Genomic DNA, 7,438 nt, shown 5'->3' on the forward strand with positions numbered 1-7,438 from the left:
GGATCTTGTGGACCCTCCACGAGCTGCTCTGGACCTACCTCGCCCGAGAGGAGTTACCTCGGACCGAGCCTCTGCACTCCAGCGTGCCCGATGCCCTCAACCCCCCCCCCCCCCCCCCCGCCGGCCACGATCACCTCATCAACTCTAGATCTAGGACATGCTCCACCACCATCGAGCTACCTTTCCACGTGACATAGCTAAGGGAGACCTCTCGGCCATACTCGTCAGCCCCATGCTTGACATTTTGGAGAGTGGTATACCATCTACTCGGAGCTGATGTTGCTCCCATGTTTTTATGTTCTTAGTATTCCATGAGTTTCCATGGACAGTTTTGTATCACCCCAGTGAGAGAGCTATATTTATGTTTTCTTTCTGTTTTATTTTCCATTCCATGATGAGATATGCCATGGACATTATTGCATCACTTTGGTCTCATAGGCCCATTGGGTCTTTAGTAGACGCTTAATATATATATATATATATATCTCTCTCTCTCTCTCTCTCTCTCTCTCTCTCTCTCTCTCTCTCTCTCTCTCTCTCTCTCTCTCTCTCTCCATGAACACAGCACTCAAGGAGGAGGTGAGTGCATTGAAAGTGGAACTGGTAGCCGTGAAGAACACCGAGAAGGCAGAGGGGGAGATCAATGAGAACACTCTCACAGCCATCAAAGAAGAGATCTCCAAGGAGATCACAAAGGACATGGAGGGAGAACTCGAAGCCAAGCAGTCAGGATGGGTTGAGGTGGTGAAGAAGAACATCCACAAAGAAGTAAGGGAAGAGACTCAAAGGGAAGAACATCAAATCATTCACACCACCATTGAGGAGGAGAAGATGAGGCATGCCCGCTGCCTCAACATTCGAGTCACAGGTATAGCCGAGACACCCAACTCCACTCCCGAGAAAGATGGACAGCTTCTATGTATGAAGGTAGGCTACAGGGAAGAGGACCCTCTCCCCTTCACCAAAGCATGGAGAGCCAGGAAAGACTCAACACGCAAGCGAGCCCTCATCCTACAGTTTGCAGGAGAGACAGAGAGGGTCACCTTCATGAGGAAGAGGGTCATACTACGAGGCTTAGAGGGAGCTCTTATTTTCTTGGATGATGATCTCACGAGGATGCAGCTAGAGCATAGGAGAGCTTGCATGCCACGAGTCTTACACGCGAGGAGAGAAGGCAAGAAGGCCTTCTATCGAGATGGTCGGGTCATCATTGATGGCCGGCCCATGGATTAGCGGTTTGGGGCCTATGGAACACAGACCAGGCCACTGGCAGAGATACACATGGCAGTATGGAACTGTAATGGTTCACTATGGGTGCAGCCTGGATGACTGGAGCATGTTATGGTGGGGAGAGACGTCATACTTCTGACAGAGACACATCAGAGCCCAGAGAGAGGGCTACCTCGAGTAGAGGGATTCTAGTGGGAGTCAGCATACAGGAGGACCACACGCCAGGGTACCTCGAGAGGGTCGGAGGGAGTAGCAGTTCTATTCAGACGGGAGCTATAGGGGAGACTGAGAGTGGTAGCACAAGATCCAGAGGCCATATACACGTGGATCAGCTTACAGCTCTCACAGGACAGGGTTATATACATAGCCCTATGTTACTTTCCTCCATCAAGATCCTCCTATGTCATTACAAACGACATGCCACAGGAGGAGGAGACAGGAGCCTCGCCATACATTTGTCTGTCAGAGGAGATTATTCATTATTCTACACTAGGGGAAGTATTTCTTATGGGTGACTTCAATGCCCACACACAGAGCAAACAGTGTGAGGTGTATGACTATGATGACATGGAGATCCTCCACCCTGTGGATCCAGAGGAGATAGGGGCTAGTCGGGCATCAAAGGACACTGGACCAGACAGAGGACATTATGGGGACCACTTACTAGAGTTGTGAGCCAGGCATCGTCTCGTTATTTATAACGGGATGCTACAGTGGCCAGGATCAGGAGGGTTGACATGCTTCCCACATGGGGGTCATACACGGACCGGAGGCACGGTGGTGGACTACATTATGGGGTCTTTGGAGGCATCACAGCTTGTCACCTCATTCTCCATCCCACCTCGTCCTATTGGGGCAGATCATACATACTTGGCATTTTCACTAGCCGGATCGCCAGTATCACCAGCCCCCCACATACCGACGCCACACACTACCATCTACTTCACACACATGACATGGCAGACATATACACTAGCCGCATACAGAGAGCCTGGGAGCCATCACAGAGCAGGAGTCGAGGAGAGACATGAGGAGACTTCCTTCGCAGAGATACAGGAGCTAGAGATCTTCCATTTCTTCTTGAGTAGAGATAGCCCTATCTCATGGCGGCACTTCAGAGAGCCCCGGACACCGACAGCCATTGCAGACCCACAGACATGGCACACATATGCAGAGGCCCTATACCACACCCCACAGCAGCCACCTATACCTCAGCCCACAGGAGCCTCGACCTACCACAGCTAGCTTCTTTACCCACTCGATGGTAAAGGAAGCTATCCGCCGCCTACAGCATGGACCGGCCGCCGACCATATGGGCCTACATGGTGAGCATCTCATATATGCAGTAGATTCTTTGGCTCCTTTTCTTGCACACCTGTTTAACAGGGCACTAGCAGAGGATTTGCCTGCGGAGTGGACGATGCACACCATTGTGCCGATCCACAAAACAGGGGATATGCTCGATCCGAGCAACTACAGGACGGTTATGGTTGGCCACGTGTTGGCCAAACTCTATGGTGCAGTGTTGGAGCAAGAGCTTAGCTTATATGCTGAGCGAGCAGGTTTACGCTCATCAGGGCAAGCACGCTTCAGGAGAGCTTTCTCTACCACTGACCATGTATTCACTTTGAGATGTATGATTGATCAGGCCAGAGTGAGGAAGAGAAAGCTCTATTGCTGCTTTGTGGATTTCCGCAAGGCATTTGACACAGTACCACGAGAGAGGCTCTTTCAGCGCCTGCAATCTCTTTGGCATACCAGCACATACGACATGGGGCATCTATGCATTATATGAGCAGGTTTTTGGGCGAGTCAGATGCCCAGGAGGTATGTCCGAGACTATTGCTAGCACCATTGGTGTGAAGCAAGGATGCCCACTTTCCCCCACGCTATTTGGGTTATACATTGATGAGGTGGCTGACTTCATTACACGAGGAGGCGGAGATGGAGTTGATCTAGCAGGTACCTCAGTACATATTATGCTTGATGCTGATGATATTGTATTAGTGTCTGAGTCTCCAAGAGGTCTACAGCAGCATCTACATGCACTCCATGATTTCTGCACACAAAGGGGTCTTACTGTGAACCTTGGGAAAACCAAGGTTATGGTCTTTCATACATCGAGACAAGGCAGGAGTCAGCTGACATTCACTCTCGCAGGTGGAGGTGGTGACATCATACGTGTACCTAGGGGACAGCAGCCACGCGCTTCACCATGGATTCAGCAGCCAAAGCCAGATTGACACGGGGATATGCAGCATTGGCTAGGCTAGAGAGACAGTGCCACTAGGTGCATTTTCAGGAGCCCCGGACGAAGGGGTGGCTATTTGACACATTAGTCACACCGGCACTGATGTATGGAGCATCAGTATGGGCGCCAGGACTTGCTACCCATTGGTGGACACAGATAGAGAGACCACAGGCCCTCATGATGGCACACATGATACGCAGCAAACCGTCAGTACCTCATGACATTATCCGAGCAGAGTTTGTTGCGCCTCCTATGATGGTAGAGGCCATATTCCAGACTATATGCCTGCTAGACAGATTCAGAGAGATGCCACAGGACAGATTGTCATACAGAGCTTTTGAGGCATCTAGACAGCTGGCTGAGGCAGGAGACAGAGGATCATGGTAAGCACAGGTCACACATTGGTTCTCACAGCATGGCCTAGACATGGATCATCTACCACCATTCAAGTATGACAGGGATACACCACATATTCGTCTCTCTCATAGTGAGAGGAAGAGAGTATTGAGACAGGACCTATGGGGCAGCTCTATACACAAGAGACATGGATATCGCCTACATAGCCTCTTCCACCAAAGATGCTATACTACAGAGATTTCTTCATGAGTATCACTAATGATGGATTTATAGAGAGGCCTAGATACATGGAGGGCTTTTTACCACACGGCTCCCAAGTAGCTATTAGTCAGCTTAGAGTCTCATCACATCGATTGGAGATCGAGACTCGCAAAGCAGCACGGATCCCCCGAGAGGAGAGGGTATGCAGATTGTGCAGAGAGGAGGTGGAGAGAGTGAGGAGCATTATGTATGCAGATGCAGAGCATATACAGTCATGAGAGAGAGAGATCCCATTTTATTCAGAGAGCCACATTCCCTACGCCAGATCTTTGAGGCAGCAGACCAACGCATACTAGGGAGATTCATTCTAGACATACAGCGTCATAGAGAGACATCATTACAGGCTCAGACAGCTCCAGAGGGGGGACGATAGACACAGATTACTACATTTTTTCAGAGATCCACCCCACTCCCAGCCCCTACACAACAGGGAATTACTCTCCAGAGAGCAGAGACACTCAGAGCCCGCAGGAGACAGAGGACACCTGGCTTTCGGACACCACGCCTATACCAGAGAGAGATGACAGTGATCAGAGCTCAGTTTCACACAGAGAGGGTGCAGAGCAACTCGCTCGCTTCAGAGCAGACCCAAGCATGGACACCCCCTTCATTGATGTATACCATTCTATACCCCCAGTATGGTACAGGATGGAGCTAGCTAGGTCGCATATCATGATTGTATACTCCATGCATATAGCTTTACATTCTCCTAGTAGTAGAGCTCCATCACCTCCCCCACTCATTGTACTTATTGCACACCTAGATTCAGCTTTTTAGTTCAGTACTTTTTCATTTTGTTGGGATGACAGAGGATACCCCACACAGGTACACTGATTTGTCTCATAGGCCGAGTTCGGTCTTTTGGAAGACGTTAATAAAATCTTTCTTTCTTTCTATCTTTCTTTCTTTCTTTCTCTCTCTCTCTCACCATCCAGCTAGGGTATGCCATTCTATGGAACCTTCTTGACCTCACTAATTGATAAGAAGTGTTGTGAGCATACAACCTTGATAAATATAGACTTCTAATCCTCCAATTAATTCTTGAAGCCATCATATCACACATATCCGTTACATCCACTTAAACTCAAGTGTGATATCCATGTGAACTAGGCTTATTATGTACTCAATCTCATTGCATAAAAAGAGGGTCTCCCTCTCACCCTTGCTCCTTGGATACCCTTACATGGCTCGTTTCGTAAGTTGCTCCTGTTGGAGACATTCGGACGATGGACTGCACACATGGTGGGGGGTCTTCACCAGAATGGTGGCGGCTTGTTTATCCCATATGCAGGCCCAGAATCTGGAGAAGCGCTCTAAAAGAGCCAGCCGGGAGCCTCTTTATCCTCAGGCTCCCCCCTCAGCCCAGATTCTTAAACAGCGAGAGCAACACTGCAGCATTTGTGGGCTGCCTCCTTGCTTGGGGCAGTCAATTTAGCCGATCTAACACGGTATCAAAGCCCTGGTGTGGAACCATTTGGTAATTTTCATTGGAGTGGTGGTGGCCTGATTGATTATCCCATTTGCCAGCGAGGTATGTAAGGAGAACTCTATAAGGGTGGTGTGGTGGTGTGGTGGCCTGATTATCCCGTATGTAAGGAGAACTCTATAAGGGTGGTGTGGTGGCCTGATTATCCCGTATGCCAGCCGGGTATGTAAGGAGCACTCTGTAGGGTGGTATGGGGCCTCATTTTGTTTATCCCCCTGGGCCCAGATTTTTTAAGAGGGAGAGCTGTGGGCCTCACTGAGCAGCCCCCAGCCCCTCCATGCAGCATGCACTGGCTGCCTCCCTGCTTCACGTAGTTGTCTTAGCCACTTCAACAGCTCCCAATAGCTCATCTAGACACCCCCAAAGATTAATGTTATATATCAGCACGCCTGCAAACCTGTCACATATATCAGCTCATAGAAAGACAATTTCCAGATAAAATAAAAAGGTTAAAGAATTTTCCTCTACAATAGCCATGTAGCAAAAGCTCATCCTTGACAACTTTCTACTTTATGAATTTGTGGAAAAATCAACCCTAACCTTCTTTCCAAGGATGAAAATTTACCTCATCATGCTTGACATGTAATAAGACCTCACTGACTTTAGAATTCAAAATGAAAAACCATGTGTATCACTGACCATTCCCAAATTACCCCTACCACATCCAGTTGCTACCGCTACCCCTGCAACTTTTCATCACACCTGGTCTTCCTCGTCTTCAAGGGATTTCCACATTCGGTTGTCCCCTAAGCCTTGTGACCTTGCCTTGACCACCTAAACCAGTGTGCCTGTGTATCATCTGTGCCATTACTCAGAGAAGATGTGAGACCCCTCAGATGGGACAAGGAGAGGAAGAAACAACCAAAAATGTAACTAAAGACAGACACGAGAAGAGAAAATAGAAGCTTGGCCTTACAGCCATCACAAACCACAAGGACCCCATACGGTCCTGAAGTCTGCACCGTCACGGCAGTGCGTAAAGAATTCTTGCAAGGACCTTTGAAAATAGGACCCACTAGACAGTCAAAGCCAGTTCAAATACGATATATATGTGACAGGCTAACAGAGCACGAGTGGCTGCCAGGTATAAGTACCTTCAATCATAAATGTAAGGGTAGGCTTACTCGAGTGTCCCACCTAGTAAAGGCATACCCAACCACCACATCTCTCCCCCTTTCTCGTCAACAAATTATATCCCTCCCCTTTCTTTTCCAGGAATAGCACACATGTCACCGTGTGCAAGATACTTACGCATATGAATGTGGAGTGTAGATTAAGCTGGTTTATAACAAAAATATCTCAAAACCAAAGACAAAGAGTCTCTTTATAAGCAAAGCGATACTTATGTTCACAACCAGAACCCATGCATTAGCTCCTCACAGTACAACAGTCCAGTATCTGATGGGCCACTATGGAATACGACCAATGAAATGCAACACACGCGTGTGATTCAGTCACCAGCTAAACAAATAGGAAGAGCTCTTAAAGCTGTTTTGAGAATCAAACAAAAATATCTAAAAACCAAAGACAAAGAGTCTCTTTATAAGCAAAGCGATACTTATGTTCACAACCAGCACCCATGGATTAGCTCCTCACAGTACAACGGTCCAGTATCTGATGGGCCACTATGGAATACGACCAATGAAATGCAACACACGCATGTGATTCAGTCACCAGCTAAACAAATAGGAAGAGCTCTTAAAGCTGTTTTGAGAATCAAAACCCAAGCAGGATTAATGGAAAACACATTATTCCAAAAGACCCACATTCTAAGAAGACATTGCAGGCCAACCTAACAAAGGCTTGAACAAAATTGACTTTGAGAAGAAGATTATAGAGCTTCAAAAGAAAAA

The sequence above is a fragment of the Cibotium barometz genome, chromosome 26 (assembly GCF_041138505.1).
Source record: "Cibotium barometz isolate CiBa-2024 chromosome 26, ASM4113850v1, whole genome shotgun sequence".
Lineage (NCBI taxonomy): Eukaryota > Viridiplantae > Streptophyta > Polypodiopsida > Cyatheales > Cibotiaceae > Cibotium > Cibotium barometz.